Consider the following 27,971-nt stretch of genomic DNA (forward strand, 5'->3'; position numbering starts at 1 on the left):
GGCCATTCTCTATAAACTATTCCAGAGATACAAACCTTACTTTATCTAATAATGTATAACAGAAAAAGAGTAACATCACAAATAAAAGAAACAGAATTTTCAATGTATTAATACAGATGTAAAAATAAGTAAGTTATTTGTTAAAAACATTAGATTCTTACCTCGCTAGGTAAACAATTCCAAAATTATTTAACTTTTTTAGAGAATAAACTTTTTATTGAGATATAATTGGCATATAGCATTATATTGGTTTTAAGTGTACAACATAAAGATTTGACATACATATATATTGCAAAATGATCACCACAGTCCAATCTAATTAACATCCATAACCACACCTAGTTACTTGTGATGAGAACTTTGAAGATCTACTCTCAGAAACTTTTAAATATACAATATGGTATTATTAACTATAGTCACCATGCTGTACATTACATCTCCGGGGTTTATTTATTTCAGAACTGGAAGTTTATGCCTTTTTTGATGACCTTCACCCATTTGATCTCTCCTCTCTTCCCCTGCCTCCCATGTCTGGCAATCTGTTCTCTAATATCAGTAGAAAGTCCCATTTATTCATCTGGAATTTTGCCTAATATATTCATGTCTTGAAGCAACTAGGAATAAACTTTTTGAAACTAAGAAAAAAGAACCCTAGTAATACGTGAAAACCACAAGCCAAACCTGAAGAGCTATAGAAGTGTCTAGTTTTATTGCAAGTGGTGGCTGATGTACAGATAAGGAAGAAAAAAATCAAGCCAGAAATTTCCAAAATTAATTAGCTTCTGGGTAACGGGAGCAAAAGATGGACAGTTTGCTTATCTTTCATAGTGTGAGAGTACAGAACACACTCTTTTGTCTGCCAAACCCTCTGCTAGTCTGAAAACCATATTCCTTTCCCTGACTATCCACATGATTATGGCAGGAACAATCACTGCGTCAAATGTAACCCCATTAATTGGTCTAGGAAAAGACATCTGAAGAAGCAAATCCAGTGGTCCTTTGCAAAGGATATTGTGGTAGGGATCCCAAGAGAGGCCAATATCTCTCAGATGCTTAAAACTGTAAGAAGTAAAATTTAAAAGCGTTTTTTCTACCCCATGGTAGGAAAGAAATCAAACTGATCCACAGAGAGAAATTGAAAAAAAAAAATGGAATTGCCAATGGATTTGAAATTCTTAGTCCCTGTAGCTCCTGAAGGCTGGCTGTATACACCCCTTGCCTTCCTAAGGCATGGCTAATGAAACCTTTTTTGGATTTGACTGAATATCACAACAGCTTTCTAGCAAATTCTCATTTTTCTATAAACCAAATTGGGTTAGACTACAATAACTTGCCAAAAAGGTTTCTAACTAAACAGATATTTAATATATACTGCTTTATCTTTGAAACTGATAAATTGCCAAATATGGGCATAAGAATATTATGAGATATTATATCAGCAACTGCTAGTAAAATTAGACTATCTATCTTAGGAAAATAGGCATGTAGATAAAAAACAGATAATATAGCAAATGGTAGAAAACAGAGGAAATAATGAAAACTAAAAAGTGAAAGCATAAGATCAGAATTAAAGTAAAATCAATTACATTCTTTACAAAATTAATTCAGATGAAATAAACACAACACAAAATAACAGCTTCTATTGGATGAAAAAAATTCCAGCTGCAAGCCACCTGTAAATCTTGCCTAAAATGAAGTGATTCAGAAAAGTTGAAAGTATAGGCGAAGATATATTAAAGTATACCTATTATCAATATCAGAAAAAGTTGAATTCAAGATGAAATATGTGAATAGAACAGAGTATTACTTTATAATATTAAAGACCATAATCCCAATGAAGATATAAATTATCTTGAGTCTTAGGTAGCAAGTAGCAAAGCACAAGAAATGTTTTTATAAAAAAATAAATTTCTTTTATTTATTTATTTTTTGGCTGTGTTGGGTCTTCGTTGCTGCGTGCGGGCTTTCTCTAGTTGCCGCTAGCGGGGGCTACTCTTCGTTGCAGTGCGTCATGACGGTGGCTTCTCTTGTGAAGCACGTACTCTAGGCGTGCGGGCTTCAGTAGTTGTGTGACATGGGCTCAGTAGTTGTGGCTCACAGGCTTAGTTGCTCCGCAGCATGTGGGATCTTCCCGGATCAGGGCTTGAACCCATATCTCCTGCATTGGCAGGCAGATTCTTAGCCACTTAGCCACTGTGAGTCCCCAGAAACGTCTTCATAAAACAAACTACAGACACAATGAGGGATATAAAGATATATTTGAATATATATGCGGGACATGCCAGAATTTTTAAGATATTTTATGCCTAAATTAATTTATACATTATTTGAAGATATACATAATTAATTTAGGTATATTAATTCTATTGAGAAATAGAAAAAAGAAATGGAATTGCCAGTGGATTTGAAATTCTTAGTCCTTGCATCTCCTGAAGGCTGGCTGTATACATCCCTTGCCTCAATATTTTAAGATATTTTATACCTAAATTAATTTATACATTCAATCTATTTCAGTCAGAATCCTTCCATAAAGGCTTATGTTTTGTACCTGTTTTTTTTTTATTGTCTTTTGACTTAGATGAAGATAGAAAGTCATGTTGGAAATAAAACTTAAGAGGCAAAGTCATAAAATTCTGAGAAAGAAGAGTAATAAGAAGAGACTTGGCCTATTAGATATCAAAATATGCTTAAAGCTAAAGTAGCCATTCACCAAAAAAACAAAAGAAAATAATGTACAAATCAACCAAACAGAATAAACAACATAGAAATAGAACAAAGTATGTATGGAAAATTAGTTATGATGAGGGTAGAATTTCTAATAAATGAAAAAATTGATTAACAAATGTTTTGGGGAAAACTGGATGGCCATAGAGAAAAATCTCTCACTTATCTTAAAATAAGTTCAAAATGGGGGCTTCTCTGGTGGCGCAGTGGTTGAGAGTCCGCCTGCCGATGCAGGGGACGCGGGTTCGTGCCCCGGTCCGGGAAGATCCCACATGCCGCGGAGCGGCTGGGCCCGTGAGCCATGGCCGCTGAGCCTGCGCATCCGGAGCCTGTGCTCTGCAACGGGAGAGGCCACAACAGTGAGAGGCCGGCGTACCGCAAAAAAAAAAAAAAGAAAAAAAAGTTCAAAATGAATAAGAAACATAAAATATTAAAATAAAATAAAGGCATACCAAAAAAATAGAAAAATATTTTAAAAATATATACCTAGAAATAACTTTTCTAAGTGAGTTTGGATGGTGGGAGATCAGATTTTTTTAACTCTGAAGGTTAATTTTTTTTAATGAATAAATCTTACTATTCAAAATCTATATTTGAAACCAACTCTATGAGACTTAATTCATATGCAATTAGATGCAGAGCATTTTAAGTGTTGAATCTGACCCATTTTGACATAGGTACACACCAATGTTACCATCACCATGTTCAAGATACATAACACTTGCATCATCACAAAATGTTCTCTTCTACTCCTCTCCCAGTCAATCCTCATTTTCTACCTCCAGGTTGAAGCAAACATGGATGTACTTCCTATCATTATAGATGAGGTTTATTCATCCTGGAGTTCTGTACAAATGAAACCACACAATATGTGTTATTTTGTGTCTGGCTTCTTTCCCTCAAGATAAGTATTTGAAATTCATCCATGTTGTTGCATGTTTCAAGGATTCATTTTTTTAACAGACAAGTAATATTCCATCGAATGCATATACGATGACTTCTTTATTTGTTGGGGGTATTTTTTCCCCAGTTTTTGGCGATTATGAATAAAATTTCTGTGAACATCTGCGTCCAAATCTTTGTAGGGATCTATAGTAAGCTGAGGAATAGCCTCCAAAAAAACCAGGTCCTAATCCCTGGAACCCATAAATGTTACCTTTTATGGGAAAAGGGTTTACACAGATATGATTAAGCTAGACATTTTGAGATGGGGAGATTAGCCTGAATTAGGCAGGTGGGGTCTAAATGCCATCACAAGTGTCCTTAGAAGACAGACAGAGGAAGATTAGACACACAGGGAAGAGAAGGTGATGTGAAGACAGAGCAGAGAGAGATTTGAAGATGCTGGCTGTGAATATTGGGGTAATGCTGTCCCAAGTCAAGGAATGCCCTCAGCCACCAGCGCCTGGAAGAGACAAGGAACAGATTCTCCCCTAGAGCTCCTGAAGGAAAAGCAGGCCTGCCAACACCTTGTGCTAAGATTTCGAACGTTTGGTCTCCTGATCTGTGGGAGAATACACTTCTGTTATAGCAAGCTACCCTATTTGTGGTAATTTTTTACAGCAGCCATAGGAAACTAACACAAGAACTACATTTTGAGTTTTCTTTTTTTTTAATTTTGATTTTTATCAGGTAAATACCTAGGAATATCATTGCTAGATTGTGTAGTAAGGATAGGTTTAACTTGATAAGAAACCACTACATTCTTTTCCAAAACTGCTGCACCCTTTTCAGTTTTCACTGGCAATAAATGAGCTTCATGTGTTCCATATGCTCATCAGCACTTCGTATTTTCTGTTTTCATTTGTTTGTTTAGTTCTAACCATTCTAGTAGGTATATAATGTTACCGCAATATAGTCTTAATTTGCATTTTTCTGATGACTAAAGATCAGAGCAACTTCTATCCTGCTTATGTTGTCCATTGGTATAGTTTCTTTTGTGAAGTACTTTCCCAGATATTGTGCCCCTTTAAGAAAAACTGAATTGTCTTCTCGTGAAGATCTGAGAGTTCTTTACGTAGTTAGGTAAAAGTCCTTTAACAGATATGTGTATTAAAAAATGTTTTCTCCCGAGTTTGGCTTGCCTTTTACGTTGTTAACGTGTATTTCAAAGAACACAAGTTCTTAATTTTGATGAAATCAATTTTATCAATTTTTAATGTTTTATGATATCTATCTGCCCCAGAGTCAGAAGGATTTTGCAACTAGTTTGTTCCTGATGTATAATAACTGTGTAGCAACTTGTACCTACCTCAGCCCTCCTGAACTGTGAACTCCCCCCTCAACTTGGTAAGACCAATGTGCTGTGCTTAGGACCCCTTTCCCTGTTCTGTAACGTGTCTCCCAAAAACGAAACGTGATGTGATTGTAGAGCTTACCTCATCTGCTTTCATTCTTTCAGGAATCCAACTCGTGTGTTGCCTGCTGCCTAATATGCTCAATTTTACAGTTTGTTCGTGGTCAGAAGGTAAATCTTGTCTCTTTTATCTATTGTGGCTGGAGGTGGAAGTCTCTGAAATGATATTTTTTAAGAATAAAGAAAATTATTAAACATTGCCTGGGGAGGGGATGCTATTAAACCCTGTTAAAAGACAAATTATGAACTGTGAGTAATTTTTGCCATATACATGTCAATAAGTTAACAACCTTAGTATGGATTAAATGTTCTACTGTTTAATATAGAAAAATATCTCAATAGAAGATGCACAATGGATTAGGTAATTTGCAAAATAAGAATATAAAAATGGCCAGCATGGCCTTGACAGTTTACTTTTCTGAAGTGTACTTTGGCCATATAAATACTCCTTGAGGATTACATGCATTTGCTCTGGGAAAGTAACTCTAGCTAGCTGTTTTAAATTTTATATTATAACTTGCTTCCTCAGGTACCTAATGATTATTAAACCAAAGCCTCCACTGAATAGACAGCATACAAAACAATCCTCTTCCCCAAACCCAAACCCACTTACATCTCCACTGGACTAAGAATGCACTCTTGACTTAGAGGTTGCTCAGTCATCATCTGATTGATGAGATGAGCTGGGATTTGAATTTATAGTCAGAGAGGGGAGGAGTGCGATTTTAAAGGTCTCACTGTACTCCACGCAAAATAACCCCAAATCTCTGATCTCAGACAACTGTCACATTCTGCAAATGCTCAAGTAGAAAAGTCTGGTGGCCTCCAACAAAGTAGGTATTAAGCAGGAATTACAAGTAAATGGCAGGAGCTAGAAGCAGAAGTCGTGGAGACATAAAAGATGAAGTGGGTAGTATACATTTAGCCAGGGTGAATAAACAAAGCAGAAGGAGAGAAAGAGAAGCAGATTACCAGAGGAAGATTACTGGAGTGGGAAGACAGAGAGAGACTCTTCCCTGCTTTCCCCCCAGTTACCTAGCTCTCTGGCTTCCAGCCTTTTCTGAGATTTATTTTGTGCTCCTGAGTTCCACTTGTAGTGGACAAGCATTTCATTTGCTTGTCTAGCACACCTGTCCATTTTTGCTTACTTAATTTTCTTAGGGAAACTATTCTTCCATTCGACACAATCTTATGGTAATTCTCAGCCAGCATTTCCCACCTGTCCCTATGCTTACCACCCTGCTTATCAAAATGGAGAAAACGCCCCTCTTTCAATCAATCTTCCACTAGTGCCTTTAGTTTCATTCCCTCTTTCCTTCTTAATGATCTTACTGTTTCACATACCCCTTCTCTCTCTGGTATTAACAATACTTCCACCTTAAATTGAGATCATTGGAAACAGACTCTGAAACAGTGATTTGTGTGAAAAATATAGACGGGGGGCTGCGCAGTCTCGGGAAGAATATCTATACATGAGCAAGGGAAGCAGGACTTGGCAGAAGGAAAATGAGTGGCTTTTCCAACAGAGGTCTCAGCCAGTCCTGTGGAGATATAGCATGGTCCTTCAGAGCCGTCCCTAATTAAAGCAAAGGGCTGGACAGTGGTTAGGTTTAGGGTCAGGGTTAGAGTTGAGTGAGCTCTGAATGAGGTAATATGAAGACATGCGCTATGAATGGGGTTCTCAGGGAGCTAGCTGGCAGTCAGGTCAAACTGTGACTATTCTGTGAACACGGGGCTTTCTCAGGAACTCTAAACTCACAAAGATTCTCTCCTTGCTGAAATTCTACTCAGGCTCCCCTCAACTCTCTTCTCAACTAGACTTTTGAGCTTCCATTTTCATCTCTGCATTGTTCAAATTTAGCAAGAATCCTACTAGGTCAGTTTAGCCATATTCTTCCATTCTCGATATCTGATCACTCTTGGTATATAATTGGGTTCCCCCTCCTCTACCATCCCCCAAGTGATGTCTGGTCACCCTGGCCTGCCTTTGGTAAGAATCTCATTAGGCCAATTTAGCCAGAATCCCCTCTTCACTGTGATGTTTCCTCTTAGTGATTTTCCATCCACTGACCCCCACCTTTCTCCCTGACTGTAAATTGTGAATTTTCCTTATTGTACTCAGACTTGAGCCCAGTTCTCTATACTGAGGTCTCTTTTCCCCTATGTTACTAGTTTTTCTGAATAAAACCTACTTTTACCACTTTACTGTCCAGCTCTGTTTAATCTTTGACAAAACCTACTTTGACTTCTCCAGTGACTCTTAGGCTGTTGGTTTTCATCGGTACTGTGGTTGCAAGGCCGATGATTTTCAAGCTACGATGGAACGGGCAAGAAGGAGCTGGGAATAGGCAAGTTAAAAATGCCACGTAGCTCACTGTTCTTACCAAGACTTTTGTTTTTTTTGAATAAATTCCCCTTGGGTTGTTGTACGTCTTTGGTTAATTTTCAGAGTACTGAAAAAGTTCATCATTTTGGCCAATGTCCTCATTGTTTTTATGAAGAAGAAAGTTTTCAGAGGTCCTCATTCCATCACTCCAGAAGTGCTTCTGCTTATCTTGGAATTTAGACAATCGTGCTGTAAAAATCTACTGGCATAAGGTGCATAGGTTCTAAAAATTAGAGACAGAGATATACTGTAGTGATTCCCCCTGGCTCTGCTTTTCTTATGATATGAAATGACAGGTGAGAGTTAACCATCCTTTGGGAGGAACTGGCTGACTTTAATGGCATAGCCCTCCTCCACCATGAATCAGTCTTGTGAGTTAAAACAGAGTGTGGAATGCCTACTGTTGACTAAAAGACTGCTTCATTGTATCTTAGTTTCAGAATCTGGACCATTTTTCCAAGCCTTTCAGGCCTCCAACTCTCCTGTTAATTCCACAATTTCATTTAACCTATTTCTTCTGGACAAGTGTCGAATTTTATAGTTCAAGTCCCTTCCCCAGGGCTTCCCTGGTGGTGCAGTGGTTGAGAATCTGCCTGCTAATGCAGGGGACACGGGTTCGAGCCCTGGTCTGGGAAAATCCCACATGCCACGGAGCAACTAGGCCCGTGAGCCACAACTACTGAGCCTGCGTGTCTGGAGCCTGTGCTCCGCAACGGGAGAGGGCGCGACAGTGAGAGGCCCGCGCACCGCGATGAAGAGTGGCCCCTGCTGCCCACAACTAAAGAAAGCCCTCGCACAGAAACGAAGACCCAACACAGCCAATAAATAAATAAGTTAATTAATTAATTAAAAGAAGCCTCAACATTAAAAAAAGAAAATCCCTTCCCCAAATGTCTTGGAGTGAAGACATGCTCATGTGTGATAAACATCAAGATCAAAGGTGTTCCTTGAGATAATTTCAATCTGTTTGTTTTTTTAAATTTATTTATTTTATTCATTTGTCTTTGGTGGTGTTGCTCAGGCTTTCTCTAGTTGCGGATTGCAGGGGCTACTCTTCGTTGCGGTGCGCAGGCTTCTTGTTGTGGTAGCTTCTCTTGTTGTGGAGCACAGGATCTGCACGTGGGCTTCAGTAGTTGTGGCTCGCAGGCTTAGTTGCTCTGCGGCATGTGAGATCTTCCCGGACCAGGGCTCAAACCCATGTGCCCTGCATTGGCAGGCAGATTCTTAACCACTGCACCACCAGGGAAGTCCCAATCTTTATGTTTAGACACTTCCGTTCACCTCACTGGAGGGAAATACAGCCATAAGTGGTAGAAATAGGTGATGAGACTTGTGTGCCGGGACTTTTTGTCCTCGGCTCTACCTCTAAGTGTGTGCTTTTGCATAGTTTTTTCCACACTGAAATTCTCATCAGAGGAGACACTTTAGCAACATTTCCCACATGCTTTGACTTTTTTTTTTTTTTGAGGAAAATGTTTCATTCTATTAGGTTAATTCCACCCCAAGGTATTTGTATAAGTGGTGTGGGTCTGGCCTTTGACGTTATCTTCCTGAATGTTCTCTGATTGCTCACTCAGGCGTATTGTAGACACAGGGTCTGGTCTCATTGAATCTTGTGCTATCTTTACCAAATCAAATCTGTAAAGTTCACTTGCAATTTAACGTATTGTTTCTGAGTCATCTTGACATTTTGACTTCATAAGTGTAAACTGAAAACTGCATTTACTGGAAATTTGTTTTTAAAAATAAAACAACATAGGCCAGATCTATGACCTACAGATGCATTATAAAATTAGGCAATGCTTATGAGATAATGCTTCTGAAAGAAATTTTTAAAAATAAATTTATATCTGTTTTTAAAGCACATAAAAGACTGCGTTCAATAGGAACAGAAAATATACAAGCAATAGTGTAAATTATTAGGATGGAATCTAGTTTTTTAAAAGCTGGGGGGGCTTCCCTGGTGGCCTAGTGGTTAGGATTCCAGGCTTTCACTGCCATGGCCTGGGTTCAGTCCTAGATTGGGGACCTGAGATTCCACAAACCATGCAGGGCGGCCAAAAAAATAAAATAAAATAAAAGGGAGGCAGAGAGCATAGTCAAATGTTAAAAGGGTGACGATGTTTAGCATTGTTAAAAGAACTGACTGGGAAGTTTCTCTTTATTTCAAAGTTATAAATATTATAAATAAGTACGATTTTTGGCATAGTGCGCCTATATTTGAAAATCAGTGCATAATGGTTTTTATTAATAGAACCTTTGCATAATTCATAATAAATGATTCTAGTAATATTGAAAGTTGAAATTTTCCTGGCAGATAATTTTTATTAGCGACTTAAAGAGTCTAGAGTTATTTCTGGCTGCTGAATGGGATCACAATATGACCAATTCCATCACTTTATTTTTCTTAAGCATTTAGAAATAACCAGGCATGTTGGCATTTAGAGGTAAACAAAATGGCTAAGCGGGGGTGAAGAGGAACTTAGAGTATGCTTACCTTATATATTCTAAGGTTAAGAATTTTGGGCAGTTATAAAAGGTTTTTTTGTGGGGGGGGTGTAGGATACCTGGGAAATTTGAATATAGACTAAGTATTAGGTGACATTAGGAGATTATTATAAATTTTGTCAGGTGTGAAAATGTCACTGTGATCATGTAGAAATAGATGTTTACTTTTCAGGGGTGCACACTAAAATATACAGAGGTGAGATATTGTAACATCTGAGGGAAGCGAAGAGGAGATGGTGAAGTTACTTCTGAGTGGAGCCCGATACGTTCGGTTCTAACGAGTTCAAGCTGAACCACCCACTGAGGATTATGTCTCCTTGGTGAAAATCAGCCCCAGCACCTCCCAGTTCCTGCTGGTCTCCTCCTGAGATGTGGCGGTGCATCTCTACCATGGGCCGGCCATTCAGCTCACGTACCAGCCCCTAGCGCTCTCTTGGATGTGCGTTCAATGGTCCGACACATGCCTGGAGTGGGGGATCAAACCCTCGACTGAAAACACATGATTCCAACACTGATCAGGGAGATCTGGCTGGAACCCATGATGCCCCTACCAGATGTGTTGAATACTGTCCAGAAGTGAATGTGGTAGTTACTGGGCCTTGGGATCAGACAGTTAAATTGCGGCATCCCAGAACTCCTTGTAATGCTGTGACCTTCTGTCTGTGAGTAACACCCTCTCTGTCTGGAGATCAGCTGGTTGTGGACAAGGTGGGCAGTAAAGTGTTAATGTGGGAATTACAGAACATGGGTTACGTGCAGCAGTGCCGGGTGTCCAACTTGACGTACCAGGCTCGCTGCCTTTGAACATTTTCAAATAAGCAGTTTTGTATTAAGCTCAGTTGAAGGCCAAGTGGAAGCTGAGTACTTGCTCCCAATCCCTGAGATACAGAAGAAGCATGTCTTCAAGTGTCAAAGAAAATAATATTGAGCAGATTTATCCTGTCAATGCCATTTCTTTTAACAACATCTACGGTACGTTTGCTATGGGTGGTTCTGATGGATTTGTAAATATTTTGGATCCAGTTAACAAGAAGCGACGGCGCTGGTTCTGTAGATACCCCACCAGCATCACACCACTTGTCTTCAGTAATGATGGGACTACACTTGCAATAGCATCATTATATATGTATAAAACGGATGACATAGGACATCCTGAAGATGGCATCTTCTCATTTGCCAAGTGACAGATGCAGAAAAAAAACCTAAGTCCACCTAATCATCTCCTGAAAGCAGTTTCTCTACGGAAAGCTTTTCTGCTTCCTACAAATCATACTTACCCCCTGGATGTGTTAGAGCCATTGTTGTTACATTATGTAGTATGGATTTCTCTGTTTTCTGTCTTACGAAAATCTTGTCTGTGCCTTTCCATACTGACTTTGTGTAGAATGAGGATTCTTTGTTTCTTTTGTATTTGTTATTTACTCTAAAATACTTGGACAGAAGAAAACTAAAAGAAGCAAATATGGCAAAAATTTAAAATCTAGGTGATGGATACATAAAGGAGTGTTCATGATACCCTTTTCTCAACTCTTCTATATATTTGAAAGTTTCAATAATAATTTTTAAAATGTTTTGTAGCTGAAAAAAGTGTTTTGGTAACTGAGATTTTGCAACATGTGGATTAGCAAAATTTTTATTACCTTTTTCTGTTTTTTTCTAAATTTTCTAAAGCCTTATAAAACTTTAAAATATAAATCAGAATCAAATATTTGATGAATTGCTTGCTTTGAAAGTAATTGAATATAAAGGAATATAACAGTTCATCTAAAAACTGTTTCTCATCTTTTTCTTTATTCTATCTTTTTTCCTCCTTCTTTGCAATGTGATACAATTTCTATAAAAGGTTTCTAAACGAGATAACATAAATAAGAAGTAAACAGTAAAGTCAGGGCCACGAAACAGTAGAGCCAGTAATGAGACCAGTGCTCGAAAAAGAGAGTCTTACATCCTAAAAGTTTACCAGCAAAGGGCCACAGATTTGGTTCTTAGCTTTCTAGGTATAAATTTAAAAACAGGAATATGAACAGTTATATCATTCAGAGTGCTCATAAAATAAAGGCAAATTATTCACCCAGGAGAAGCACAAAAATGTCTGGTTTGAAGTTTATCCTAAATAGCATCTGTGTGATATAATGAACAAAGCCGTAAACAATATGCTTAGGATAACTACAGCAAAGGAGTTTTGGGGGAGTGTGTCTTAATGTAGGCAATTGTCATTATGACAAAAAAATAATCACTGAAAATAAACCTATTGGAGCAAATACCATGGTATCATCCAGGTAAGCAGCAACTCAGAGGTCTTGAGAGACTTTTGGAGTATCTTGAACAAACCTTCTTAAGCGGTTTCAAGAACCCAAAGGGAATTGCTAGATAAACATTAAGAGTTTTAGGGAGCCTGTAAGTTGTGTATGTTAGCGGGCATGAATGGGCATGAACACATTTTTCTGAGGACAGGTTTTTTAGCTTTTATCAGAAGGATCTTTGCTTCAGAAAAGAGTGAGAACCACTAATTTATAGAAATAAAGAGGCTACACATCCATTGGGGATATCTTTTTCTTGATGAGCTTTTCAAAAATATATATGATAAGGAGCTTTGAGATTGTGCTCTCTGCCTGCTTCTCAGAATGAAAAAATTCTGCATGTCCTCTAAAAAAGGAAAACATATATCCCATGAGTCAGCTCACCAGAGCAGGCTGGACCACTGATAAAAGCTGAGGCACTGATTTAGGACTGATTGGTAGAGAAACCTGCTTCATATATGCTTGGAGGTAAGGCCAGTGTGTATTTTCAGGAAAGATGAAGGTTGTTATAAAAAATAATTTTGTGTATACTCCAAATGAAATGAAAAAAAAATTCATGTACTGCATTGATAAGTTTAACACGAATATTTTTAAAGCTGGTGTAATCAGAAGCTTATCTTAAACATTACAAAATAAAAGTTAAATAAATCACCCATAGACAGTCTGGCTTTGAGTGATGCAATTTCCTGGAACAATGTACTAACATAAATTGCTTTGCAAAATGTATCCCTCTGTAACTGAATGAGATACCTTGCCGAATGGTGTTTTAGCTGTAAATAAATTAAAAGTTTTCTTTCTGGCAGTAACGAGTCAGGTCAGAAGTTTCTTGAGGTCTTGGCTAGATCATAAGTATAAAAATTTATTATGCATCTTGTGTGTGTGAGTACAAATTAAGATTTCATATATATTTTATATATTAAGAAAATATATATTGACTATATATAAGTATATTATATTTACATATATAGTCTTAATGTATTTTTCTTAATATATAAAATATATACTATATGAAATCTTAATTTATACATACATATGTATATATATACATACATGTGTATATATATTCTTAATATATAAACTATACAAAATATGTCTATGCATTTATATATCTATATCTATATACCTATATCTATCTATATCTATATCATCTATATCTATATCTATATCTATATCTATCCCAGAGAGATTGAATAACTTGCTTAAGGTTTTACACTGTATGTAAATGGTGCAGTGGGATTCAAACCAAGGCAGTATATGTCCAGAGTGTACTCTTTGGCCATTAAGCTAGACCCTCCATGTGCAATAATACAGTCATGCTATTTGCTTATAAAAGAATATTGGCTTTCCACTGTTTGTGTCTGGTCTAGGAGCCATGCATCTATTGCACTCAAAATGCTATTCAATTATTAAAGAACAAGTTAGTATGAAAGGAGTATCTATCCCTATTATTTTCACCTGGAAACAACTAACTCCTCTGTCAAGAGCATTTGTATGGGGCTTCCCTGGTGACGCAGTGGTTGAGAGTCCACCTGCTGATGCAGGGGACGCGGGTTCGTGCCCCGGTCCGGGAAGATCCCACATGCTGCAGAGCGGCTGGGCCCGTGAGCCATGGCTGCTGAGCCTGCGCGTCCGGAGCCTGTGCTCCGCAGCGGGAGAGGCCGCAACAGTGAGGCCCGCGTACCGCAAAAAAAAAAAAAAAAAAAAAAAGAGCATTTGTACAGTGAACATTTTATCTAAGGTTTCACAGCTGAGAGAAGTCTAGAGCAGCTAATACAATAGCTGGATGTCTCCTTTTAGGCCGCTACTGTTTGAGTGTAGGAAGTATTGTTTCATTTGTATGAATTAGGAGTGTCCACTAAAATGGTTTATTCTTCGTTCTTTCAAATTTCTCCAGCCAGCTTTATGACTGTTTACACCAGTATTGACACAGCAATTCTACTCTAGGGGTTTATCCCAATGAAATTACTTAGGGGGAGCAAAAAAGCTATATTCATGAAGATATCCAGTATGTCTTTATTTGTAAGAGAATATAAGAAAATATTGGGAAGAAAACACCCCAGAGACCTTATATTAAGGGGGATAAAGACAGCTATATCAACACAATGCAATATTATAAAAATCTTATGTATAATTATAAAAATTTGTAAAATCATGGAAAGCGTCTGGCTAAGCATCAAGAAAGGATAGCAAAATACTACTATATAAACATATACTTAACAACTGTTATAATTTCAACAACTAAAATTATATATTTGTAAAAAGAAACGTGAAAGAAATGGAAATAGTCATACTGTGTTGGAATTATAAACATTTGTCATTCTTTCCTTAATCTTGTGATTTTTATTTCATAAATATTTCAAAAACTCCTTGACAAGTTCCTGCATTTTCATTAGAGTTTTTCAGGATTTCATTAGTCATTAATGGACTTCCTCCCTTTTAAATACTGGCTCCTCGACTCATTAGTGGACAAGATTGTGCCAATTAATTAACTTCTCTAGACTGCATTATTTTTTCCCCTGCTGAAGATGGAGAAAATAACACTTAGCTCATAGGATTGTTTAGGTCAAATGAGATAGTGTTTAATACAGTTTCCTACTACAGAGTATGTGCTTTAAAAAACAAAAAGAGCCCAAATGGATAAGGAAACTCAGCTACCATTTTGCTGAGTGTTCAGAATTTCACACTAATGTGTGGGACATTACCATTTTATGGTGAGAGAAATCGTTAATAGGTCAGAATGAAAGTTACTCTGTTTTTAACCCTGTTTTGGGATAAATAATGAATCATAAAATACCAAGTATCAGACACAGCTTCATTTTTTTTTTATCTTTTAAGGAAAAAAAGTTATTTCAATTAAAAGAAGCTAAAACTCATGAATAAAAATTTGAAAAATTGAGAAAAAGATAAAACATGGTTTTATGGCTCCCTCCAAAAATATAGCTCCTATTAACATTTAGGGACTGGAAGGGTTTATTCTCAGCTTTTTGTTTCCTATACATAGGATACTTTTCCAAAAGTAATACAGTTATATTTGCAATTTTGTATTTCTCTTTCCACTAGAAATGGTTTTCTTTGTTGCTAGATAGTTTCTATAAACAGAATAGTAAAATGGCAACATAATGTTATATTGATTGGGTAGTATAATTTATTAAAATGTTTTACAATAGTGTACCTTGTTTTTCACTATTAAAAAATAAAGCTATAATGAACTTTTTTGCATAAACCTTTTTTGGTTTTTAGGATTATTTCATTATTACTTTAGAATAGTTTTCTAGAGGTAGAATATTGGTTTAAATCATGAATATTTGTAATGATTTTGATATAGAATGATACACTACATTGCTGGCAAAGAATGAATAAAGAATAAGACAAAAAAAACATTTTGGAAAATGAGTCTATTGTTTAAACTTGTCTCTTTTATCTTCCATAACCACATGATGGAATTTTTTGCCGTATTTATTGACCATTTTGGATTTTCTGTGTGGATTATCTATTCATATTGCTTACACGCTTATTTTTAGGCACTTCCTATTTCATTACCAATTTATATGACTGCTTACATTTAGAAAATTATTACCTTTTAGCAGGTTTTCAAGTATTTCTCCAGTATCTTTCCATTTTAAATTTGATATTTTTAATCAAACAAAATTTTTAAACGTATGTTTTCAAAGGTGTCTATGACTTCTTTTGTAATTGTTAAATTTCACTTCAAATTTTACATCTTTCAACGTTATAAACTTGATAAATATTCAATTCTATATTTTTTAAAAATGTTACACCATCATTCGGTTTCTTTTATTTGTCTCTAACTATTTTGGTGAAAACTGAATTCGGTTGCTTCATGTTCATCTCCTATCAGAGGACGGTGTTTGTTTTCACTTTTTTAATAAATTTACTTATTTATTTATGGCTGCATTGGGTCTTTGTTGTTGTGTGCGGGCTTTCTCTAGTTGCAGCGAGCAGGGGCTACTCTTCGTTGTGGTGCGCAGGCTTCTCATTGTGGTGGCTTCTCTTGTTGCGGAGCACGGGCTCTAGGCATGCAGGCTTCAGTAGTTGTGGCGCACAGGCTTAGTTGCTCCACGGCATGTGGGATCTTCCCGGATCGGGCCTCAAACCCGTGTCCCCTGTATTGGCAGGCGAATTCTTAAACACTGAGCCACCAGGTAAGTCCTGTTTTCACTTCTAAGTTCTTTTCCCTTTAGAATTCTTGACTTCCTAAGAGTAAAAAGAAAAAAAATTAAAGAAGAAATGACTCATTCTGAAATGTTATAATTATTATTTCCCTTATCTTTTATTTAAAAAAACTTTTATTTGAGTAACTGGAAGAAAGTTCTAGAATGTCCTTATTTTCTGATAAATGCTTAAAAATTTGCTTCTTTTCTTACTGCTTAGTCAGAAGGAATCTTAGGCAAATTGACAAAACAGCCCTAAATAATCAAAAGTAGATGTAATATGGAAATAGAAACTTAAACTTGAAAAATAAACAAAAAGAAATTAAGTACAAACATACCTCCTTTTACTGTAGTTTGCAGGTATTGTGTCCTTTATAAATTGAAGGTTTGTGGCAACCTTGTGTTGACCAAATCTACTGATGCCATTTTTCCAACAGCATTTAATTTGCTCACTTTGTGTCTCTGTGTCATATTTTGGAAATTCTCAAAATATTTTTAATTTTCTCATTATTATTATATTTTTATGTGACCTGTGATGAGTGATCTTGGATATTACTGTTGTAAGGTTTTTTGTTTTGTATTATTTAATTAATGTGTATACTTTTTTAAAGATATAGTGCTATTGCACATGTAGTAGACTATAGTATAGTGTAAACATAGCTTTTACATGCACTAGGAAACCAAAAAATCTTTGGACTCACTTTATTGTGATATTTGCTTTATTGTAGTGGTCTAGAACTGAACCCACAATATCTCTGAAGTATGCTTGCAATTCTAGCTTTTACGAAATGATGTAAAATTTATAAGTACAAATTTGAAGTAAATGCATAATAAATTGATTTCATTTTAGTAAATTACTCTGCTCTCCATGTTTGTATTAGTTTAGTACCTTAAGAAGTCAGTTATTTACCTGATGACTCGTGGCTTAACAAAGTTGAGAGGGAGGTTTTAGGAACACCCTGGCCATTTTTTCTTGCTGAGATAAATGTATACCAGGAGTGGAAATGGAAATGGGTAGAATAAGTATACCGATTCTGAAGCCCAAATTAAATAATATTTTCCTAGTTTGGTACATTAACTTGAAGCTATATCAGAGGGCAAAGAAAAAAACATCCCAGCACTGGTAGTGTTTCTAATCTAGGTAAAGTGACTAATTAGTTTTCACATTCAATACGCTCACTTATCCTAAGGAAAACTCTTAGTTTAAATAGACCCCACTATGGAAGATTTTAGATCCTGGAATTATCTTGATCCTTTACACTCTAAATCACAATTCATAGATGAATTGACTTTGGAGGATTTTTGTAAAGACACAAAAATCCTCATGCATTTGAAACCTGCTATTTCTTTCTTTCTTTCTTTTTTTTAAAAAAACATCTGAATTGGAGTATAACTGCTTTACAATGGTGTGTTAGTTTCTGCTTTATAACATAGTGAATCAGCTATACATTTACGTATATCACCATATCTCCTCCCTTTTGAGTCTCCCTCCCACCCTCCCTATCGCACCCCTTTAGGGGAATCCAACCTAGTCCTATGGTTTCCTTTACCTTACTCAAGTTGATAAATCTATCTCCTACCCATACGTTTCGTTTGAACTCCCAAGTCACACATCCCTCTAACTACCCTCCGTTATTCTGGGTGACTGACATAGCTCCTTCAACTCAACCTGTCCAAGATTTAACTTATCCTTATCCCCTTCACCCAACCTGATGAAGAGTCAGTCTGTTTCTTCTTCTTTATCTCCTATTCTGCTAGAGGCTACAAGACCCACCTCGTTCAAGCTAGAAATATGGAAAACCCCCTTGACTTTTCTCTCACATACCTCATACCTCAACAGTCCCCAAGTAGCCCATCCACTGCTACCACCTAAACAAAGCCACTTTTATATTTTCACTTGTACTACCTCCTAACTCATTGCTTTGATAGAAATTGCTGGGAAAAAACCCACCTTGGGGTTTATGACATTTTAAGCAACCCCCATCCACACATACAACCACTGAATACTGTTTTCTTGAAATGTTATTTCATGATTTTATAAGATGGTGGATAAAGTGTTCAAACCCTACAATCACTAGCTATAAAAGCTACTAACAAAGTTTGACTGAAAGAGAGCAGCTTGAAGGTGGGCACCATTCATGGCTTTGGAATGTGTGAGCGTGTTGACTGACATGGTAGACATGTGCTAGAGGATGGTGAATTGTTCTTGCCCTGGTGTTCCAGACCCTGAACTCCTGGCCAGTCTAACCTTTTAATGTCCAATCACCTTCAAATCAATCAGCTCTCCAACACACACACAAAGCCTCAGAAGATTCTGTTGTACATCTTAAAAATGTTTTCCACCAGACAAAGGACCCAATTTTCTGGTTATTAAGAGAATGCCCACCCACTCAACTCTGCCCTGTAGCTGTACCCTCACCGCATACTGAACTCAGCCTGCGTCTTTTTTTTGGTTGAACTCAGCCTGCATCTTAATCCTCTTTTTGACTAAACTGTGTCTCCTTTTATTCCTTCTGTGTATTGTGAGGTAGTGTTATTTGCTTGTATTTCCCTCATATTCTGTAAATCAAAGTGTCTATAAAAGATAGACATTCTGAGAGACAAAATCTGCTTTAGTATCCTCTGGAGCTAGAACATTAGTCTTGGCAGACTGACATTCTGGTTTTTCTACACCCAGTACTTTACCTGTTCTCCATATAGCAGCCAGAGTGATCTTTCTGAAAAACAAACACAAGCTCATATCATACCCCTACTTATTGGCTCTCCTTTCCCTTAAGATAAAGTTCCATATTAATTTCTCATTTATGCCATACTTCCAGGTCTTCTAAAATATTTTTTTGTTATACCTAGAATGTTCTTCCATCTTTCTCTCTTTTATCTTTTTTTGCGGTACGCGGGCCTCTCACTGTTGTGGCATCTCCCGTTGCGGAGCACAGGCTCCGGACGCGCAGGCTCAGCGGCCATGGCTCACGGGCCCAGCCGCTCCGCGGCATGTGGGATCTTCCCGGACCGGGGCACGAACCCGCGTCCCCTGCATCGGCAGGCGGACTCTCAACCACTGCACCACCAGGGAAGCCCTCTTTTATTTTTTAAGCCAAGGTTCATGCACTCAATAAATCTCAACTTTGCTATAACTTCCTCAGAAATACCTGCTCTGCCTCTCATAATACATCATACTTCTTAGGCCCACTCACCTTATAATTATGAATTCAATGTCTGTACTGATTTTACTCTATTTGAGAGCTGAGACAGTGTTTGGTGTTTCAACTCTGTGTCCCTAAATGAAATAGAAAACGATGCCTCTTTTGGATATTGAATCCCTATAATCTCTCAAAACAAAGAGGCAGGACTACATTATCTTTCTAGCTAAAAATTATGGTTTTATGAGTCAGAAATTAGAACATTAGTCGCTCAGCCTGGGAAGTACAGTGAAATGACTACAGATACATGGTATTAGAATGATGATTAACCAAAAAACCAAATTTATCAAACAGCCACATCTCCTGCTTCCTAGACAGTGAGAGTTTATTTCCTGAGGATGAGGCGCCAGGAGCCCTGGAGAGGTAGAGGCCATGTTGGCCTCAGATCTCCTTCCCAGGGCCATTGTGCTGCTCCCCACAGAGACCCCCATCAGGGTTTGGTGTTCGACTGCTGGTAGTACACTGACCTTTCCTCCTGACATGTGTTACAATAGATCCAGCCTCTTTTCCTGGGGGGACTTGAGTAACAACAAGGGTCTGAAAGGACTTCTCGTTTATTTGTGTTTTACAACCTTTAAAAACCAATTGCTCACCAATCCAACAGATGTGCTCAGGGCTAGAGTGACCTTCCTTCAAGATTCCACGTTGATTATTCTAAGGATTCCCTCAACTTAAATTTAAAATATTAAAACTTTAAAAATGAGCATGCCTTCTAAAGCTATTGAATCCTAAAATTAAATGTCTGCAGTTATTCTTAGAAGTGTGAGGTTGGGTTTGGGAGTGGGAGTGCATGAGGTATGGTCTGGGCAGGACACACATGGCTCTGTCCAGACATTAACTGAGCTGACTTTCATAAAGATACAGCAGAGTTTAATAAGGATTGAGGAGAGTTTAATAAATATGTTGAGAACCAATGAGGCGGCAAAGGGCTCATGCAATAGCTCAGCACCTAAGCTTTCAGCATCTCTAGGGCTGCAGGAGAGGGGCCACCGTACATATGCTGGGTCTTGGGGGAGGAATGTAGTCTCTTCCAAACCATGGCCTATGGAGAATAAATATTCAGAACAGGGCTTCCCTGGTGGCGCAGTGGTTGAGAGTCCGCCTGCCGATGTAGGGGACGCGGGTTCGTGCCCCGGTCCGGGAAGATCCCACATGCCGCGGAGCAGCCGCTTAGCCTGCGCGTCCGCAGCGCCTGTGTTCCGCAACGGGAGAGGCCACAACAGTGAGAGGCCGGCGTACCGCAAAAAAAAAAAAAAAAAAAAAAAAATTCAGAACATTTTTTCTTCTAATCTTTGGTCCCTTTAGTTTCCTACAAGAGCCTCACTTTGGCTAAACCCAACAAGAGACCAGAGGACCACAGACCATGGTTGAATCTGGAGGTCTACCTTCAAGGGCACAAAAAGCAGAGTGGAGAGGAGCAGAGAGCAGATCCGAAGCAGCACCTGGAGAGTGTTCAGCAGAGGCGGGTACCTGGGTTTGTAAACTGTGAGATCAGATCTGTCCTGAGAGCAGTCAAAACTCAGGCTTCCCAGGGGGTCATATAGGACTGAGGCAAAATGAAAGAAACAGACTGAGAGCACGAAGGCCAAGAAGTGGGCTGGGGAAGCCTAGAAAGGGAACCAGATGTCAAAGCTGGGGACCAGCAAGAATGACTGAAGGACAAGGGGTTGGAGGAAGACCCGAGGGAAGGGCTCATTACTCCAGGATGGGTCTCAACATTGCCAGGCTTCTGTCTCATAGTCTTTTTATTTTTTATTTTATTTATTTATTTTTATTGGGGTACAGTTGCTTTACAATGTTGTGCTAGGTCCTGCTGCACAGTGAAGTGAACCAGCCATATGTACACGCATATCCCCTCATTTTTGGATTTCCTTCCTATTTAAGTCACCACAGAGCACCGAGTAGATGTCCCCGTGCTATACAGCAGGTCCTCATTAGTTATCTATTTTATACCTAGTGGTGTATATATGTCAATCCCAATCTCCCAATTCATCCCACCCCCATCTGTACCATTTTTCTAGATTCCACATATATGTGTTAATATACAATATTTGCTTTTCTTTTTCTGACTTACTTCACTCTGTTTGACAGTCTCTAGGTCCATCCACGTCTCTACATATGACCCGATTTCATTCCTTTTTATGGCCGAGTAATATTTCATTGTATATACGTATCACATCTTCAGTCAATTTGATACACCATATTAACAAATTGAAGAATAAAAACCATATGATCATCTCAAGAGATGCAGAAAAAGCTTTTGACAAAATTCAACACCCACTTATGATAAAAAACGCTCCAGAAAGTGGGCGTAGAGGGAGCCTACCTCAACATAATAAAGGCCATATACGACAAACCCAGAGCAAACATCATTCTCAATGGTGAAAAACTGAAAGCATTTCCTCTAAGATCAGGAACAAGACAAGGATGTCCACTTTTGCCACTCTTATTCAACATAGTTTTGGAAGTCCTAGCCAAGGCAATCATAGTCTTTTTTATTTATTTTTTATTTATTTTTATTTTTTACGGTACGCGGGCCTCTCACTGTTGTGGCCTCTCCTGTTGCGGAGCACAGGCCCTGGACGCGCAGGCTCAGCGGCCACGGCTCACAGGCCCAGCCGCTCCGTGGCATGTGGGATCCTCCCGGACCGGGGCACGAACCCACGTCCCCCGCATCGGCAGGCGGACCCCCAACCACTGCGCCACCAGGGAAGCCCAATCATAGTCTTTTTAAAGTTAATGTTGATACTAAGTAGGATAAAGGGCCCTGTGCAGTCTTCTCCTAGTCAAAGCATGATCATACAAACTCAAGATCATTCTTAGAGTAATAGCAACTACAAATATTCACAGGCCACATAGCATCACGTGCAAAAACTTTAGCTCTAAAATGTTTTCTCGAACTCAACTTCTATTTTATTCCTCCAGTCCACAGAAGATGTATTCTTAGTCATTTCTGGGTAAACACAGTAATTTTAAGATTTAACATTCTGTCAGTTCAGGATTTGCTCTCTCCCTCTTTTCCCTCACGGTAGCATCTAAGTTTGTGAGCATGTGTACATAACAGCATGAAATTCCAGGAGGCCTCCTCTGGGTCCTTGGGGGATGCTCTGTGCCTTGCTGTTGTCCACTGAGATGTGCAGTCCCCTCTGGTCTCTGGGTATGGTCTGGCCCTTGGTTAAAGATTGGTAGGCCCTTTTAACTTTTTACCACCTGGAAGGCACTTAGGGTCTTCCCAAGCAGGGAGTGGCAGACTTTCTTTGTCATACAGGTCTATCTGCTTCCTCTACCATTGCGGAGTGTTTCTCCATTGTTTGCTGTGGCAATCAGATGAGAAAAGAAGCCAAGTTAGCCTCTACTACTTAGTCCCCAAGCTTAATAAGGCAGGGTTCTGTCATGCACCCCTTCACTCCTACCATAAACCTACTACTACCGACAAGGGGCAGAAGTTTGCCTCTCCAGCTCTAATCATTTCTTCTCCTCCCCATCTCAGAGATTCTTTCCTCGTCTGGGGAGAATAGGTATTGTGGTGCAGACACTGTGCGAACTCACTCAGTAAATATTCTTGCCAAATCTTTCATTCTAACATATAGACTTCAGAGTTCTTAAAGTCAAGAGCCAGGGGTTAGACATCATTGCTTCCCATTTCCTCCACTGGTAACACCCCCACTCTTTGTGGACTCGTATATTCTGATCTCTAAGTCGAGGTGGGGGTCACTGAGTTAAAGGCTGGTTACATGGAATGTGTGTATGGTAGAAGGAGGGGCATATGTATGGTCATGACATTGTGAAGTAGATGAAATTTGTTCTTAAATCTTTAATACATTTATTTATTTTATGATACGTTACAGGTGTACAGCATTATAATTCAACTACTGGGTACACTACAAAGTGATCACCAGCACAGGTCTAGTTACCATCTTTTACCATACAGTTGACCCCCTTCACCCGTTTCACCTACCCTCCCAACCCCCTTACCCTCTGGCAACTACTAACCGGATCTTTGGATCTATGAGTCTGTTTTTGTGTTATTTTGTTTATTAGTTTCATTTTTTTTTAATTCTACATGTGAGTGAAATCATACAGTGTTTGTCTTTCTCCATCTGACTTATTTCAGTTAGCATGGTATCTTCAAGTTTCATCCATGTTGTCACAAATGAATTTCATTTCAAAAAAGGATTTCATTCTTTTGTATGGCTGAATAGTATTCCACTGTGTATGTATATATTACATCTTCTTTATTCATTCATCCATCTATGGACACTTAGGTTGTTTCCATATCTTGGCTATTATGAACAATGTTACAATGAAGGGGTGCTTTAGATATATGTATACATTATGTATATTACACATATGTATATACATACATGGATATTATACATAGTATATACTAAAAGTATATGTGTGTGTATATATATATATACACATAAATATATATACACACATATATATTTCCTAATACAAGTTATTGAAAACTAAAGACTTAAGAATATTAAGGTAAACATGACTTCTTAAATATCTTCCCAAATGGGAAGCTCTAGACCAGATGTCTACAGCTTTTCTGTGGCCCTTCTTTTCTGTGAAGGACCAAATAGTGAACATTTTAGGTTTTGCAGGCTCTACGGTTCTCTGTCACAAGTACTCAGCTTGGCCATTGTAGCACAAAAGCAGCCATAGACAATACGTATGTGGTAAGCATTTTCATGGTCCAATAAAACTTCATTTATGAGCCCTGAAATTTTACATTTCATATAACTTTCAAACAAAGTATTTTCCTTCTATTAACATTTTTCAGCCTTTTAAAAATGTAAACATCCTTCCTAGCTTGAGTGACAAAACCCAGAGAGTTGAGCCAGATGCGGCTCACAGCCAGTGGTTTGCAGAACTCTCATGTAGACCCTCAGGATGACCCTGGCAAACAGTGGACAGGTCTCAGGGCTGAGTGTGAGTTTGGCTGAGTTAGGCAGGCAAAGCTGTCACCTCAAGCTGTCACGCAGAAGAGCACAGCTTTAGCTTATCATCTTTAATAAGGACCCTCTATTAGCTCTTTTCACTAAGGAAAAAAGGGTGACTCTGGCTTTCTGCCTATTTTCTGAGCCTGAAAACCCCTTCCATCTGATTTTCCTTACATTCAGTATGTTTTAGTTTAGAATGCCAGTTTTCTGTCTCTGCCTTTGGTCCAGTTGGTGAAAAAAGGAGATGCCAATGTTTTTATGAGGGTTTTTTTTTCCTTATCTGACCTTTTATCATCAGTAATGGTGATAACAACAGTTACAGAAAACCACCAGTCTTTAACGGAAAGAAAACTTAATCAAGATCAGAAGACCTAGGTTTCATCCCCTATTTGTAACTACCACCTGAAAATTACTTAAACTCTCTGGACATCAGTTTACTTACTTGTAAAAGAAGGGTCTTGGAGATCTGTTCTAGTTGTATGAACAACTGGTTCTTCTTTTTATAAATATCATTTTAATGAGAAGCCTTAAGGTAGGAAATAAGTTCTGCTAGAGATGTGGGAACATTATGGAAAGATATGCCAAAGTAGGGGAAAAAGCAGATTTAAACAGTAAATTCACATTTGTATTTTTGTATTTACTGAGTTTTATAGTAACAAAGTATTCAGAATAAACTCAGCTATAGTAGTTTTTAACATGTTTCTTTCTCTGGAAGATTCCATAATTTAGCTGGATAAAGAGCCTCTGGTTTACATCCATTTCCTTGAAAGAAAAGAGAAGAAACACATTTTTAAAAAAATTTCTGAATTAAGGCTTTTTAACCTGAAGATGGTGCTATGATCCCATTTTGAAATTCAGTTTTGATTTCTAATTTAAATTCATAGGAAAAAACACAGTTCTTTGATTTAGTTTATTTTTATTCAGAGGTAATAAGTTTTAATTATTTCTCTTTATTTTTGTGTTTTATTATTGTAATGGGAGAAACTGTCTTCACCATTGGAAAACCTACTGTAGTCACTCTGTGTGAATGCTAAGTACTTGCTTAGACCAAATAATAATCAACTTCATGTCTTTTTTTCTTTTAGATTTTTCTGCTTACCTTCAGCAGTGGGTTCCCTGTGACTCTCAATCAACTTATTTTGCTGTTGCTGTTCTCAGATAAAATTGCTTCACTGGGAATTAGGTGATGAAGAGCTAAGGATAAAAAAAATTCCATATGAGAATGATTTCAACCTCTAGTTTGTAATTATCAGGTAAAAAAAGATTTCCTGGAATTAAGCCACAGGAACTCTGGCTTAAGTCAGAGCTGTCAGCTGGGAAACAAATTTCCAGACGTTTTGAAATTTAATTCACTGAATTTTTCTTGTAACTGGATTAGAAAATATGATTAAGCAAAGCAGGATATTCTTTTACTGGATCAGTCTGACTTTGAATGAAGGAAATAGATACTGAAATCTTAAAGCAGAAGAAAGAAAGGGGGCTTTAGAGCTGTTACCCCTTGAGGGACTTACAAAGAAAAATATAAAAGAATACACACCCTGGCCATTTTTTTTTAAACAAAAGGGAGAGTGACATTTTATTTTGTTGTCTATGAAATTGTTCAGGTAGCTGCATTTTTACCTTAAACTCTGATGCTAGGCTACTTTGAATTAAAAACCCACAAATAGAAATTAAGTGTTTATCAAAGTACTCCATAAATGCTTGCCAACTAGTTCTTTGTAATCACCTGTCAAGTGACTGTGCTGGAAATATTAAAAGCTGGTATGCATGTGGTGTGTGTTCAGGGATATATATAATTCCACACAGTGCAAGACTTTAAAAAACTGATGAATATAATGTTCAAAAAGAAAGAAAAAAATGAACTTTTGGGACTATCCAGTACGATAATTTTTTTTTTTGGATAATTTGAGGTCATGTATGTGAAAATGCATTAGGAATTATGACATTTTTATGCTAATGTGAAACAGCAGTACTGCTACTATTCTAAGCAACAGTGTGTATATTACAGTATCTTAGAGGCTTTTTGAAAATTTATCCAGGGACTTGTTTCAATATAAAGAAAAAGTAGTAATAGAAAGAATAAGGAAAATTGTTTCTGGATGCTTTTAAAATTAGGATAGATCTCAAGAAAGATTAAGTCAGGATCTACATGAATAGTATAAAAATACAAAAGCTTTAGGGCAATCGGTGCCTTATAATAAAGGAGAATTATGCTTGTAAGCATATGAGCCTAAGTATTTGTTGCTTTCTGCATCTGTTCCTGCACCTAAAATTCTTATTTTCTGAAGGAATTCCAGTGACCTTGGCCATAACACTAATCAGTCTTTTATTTCATTGCTACTCATTAGAGATGAAAATATTTCACATTAAGCTTGGTACCGTTTTTTTGTTTAAAGAAAAGTAAATTTCCTCTTTATAGCTTACATCTTGAAGTTACTCACTATAAATTTATATAAATCAGGCATAATGACAATTTAATAAGAACTTCAATCCTATTCATCCCATGAGAATACTACTGTGACGTCCTTCAGAGAGCTTTGTGATTGCTCAGTCCTACGCCTAAGCCCTATAAAATGATGGGCTTTGAAATGCTGGTCAGGGTAGAGTGAAAAGCAGTTGCTGGCAATAGTAGCCAACCCTCAGCCAGCACCAAGTTCTGGTTCAGCTCTAAGGGCACGAGCACCTGGTGGAGACTTTGTCGGCCTCAAGGGGCTTCAGCACCTGAGACAGCTCTAATATTCTCCTTGGAACAGAAAGCTCCCTAGGAAAACTACTGAACAAGGTAAGTGAAAACTTTACCTTTCTTCTTTTTTTTCTCCCCCTGCCTCTGGAACTTTTCTAAGGATCTATTGAGTTTTTCTTTCTCTTGAAAAAGAATTTTACAGTGTTCCTCCTTTACAACAACAAAAATACAGGTTTGTAAGTCACCTGGTAAGTATAGAAATGCCTCAACTTCCCACATATGAATGGGTTTTCTGAATTCTTTAGTTGGAAAATGCTTTACCTTCCTTTTTCTTTTACTCAGTGCCCCTTTAAAAATAATGTGTTAAAGTAGGGTTTTGGTTTTTTTTTTTTTTTTGGCTTGTATATAAATTTTTGACTGAAGTTTCAGTGGATACATTTGTTTTGGAAGTTTCAACTTGTTTTTTAGTGCTGTTCTTTCTATTTCATATGTTAGTTATGTGAACTTAAAAAGCATTTATTTTCCTCTTTAAATTTAAATGCTGTGAGTTTTACAGACAGCACAAGAAACAGACATCAAACTCCTAAATTTCTATTTAGAAGCTATTTAGAAATGAAATGTGTAAGTGTATTAGATGTAAAAATATACAGGCTTTGTATTTAATATATTTTTCCTTTTATGGCAAAAATT

General features: G+C 37.6%; 1 pseudogene across 1 annotated transcript; it reads left to right on the top strand.

Annotated features, from left to right (window-relative positions):
* The first annotated feature begins 9,897 nt into the window (after window positions 1–9,897).
* LOC309831516 (mitotic checkpoint protein BUB3-like) lies at window positions 9,898–11,190 on the top strand (annotated as a pseudogene). The gene is made up of 2 exons: window positions 9,898–9,913; window positions 10,228–11,190. The product of its transcript is annotated as a mitotic checkpoint protein BUB3-like (transcript).
* The last annotated feature ends 16,781 nt before the right edge of the window (window positions 11,191–27,971 follow it).

Source organism: Grampus griseus (genome assembly GCF_964374135.1).
Source record: "Grampus griseus genome assembly, chromosome: 13".
In the NCBI taxonomy this organism is placed as follows: Eukaryota; Metazoa; Chordata; class Mammalia; order Artiodactyla; family Delphinidae; genus Grampus; species Grampus griseus.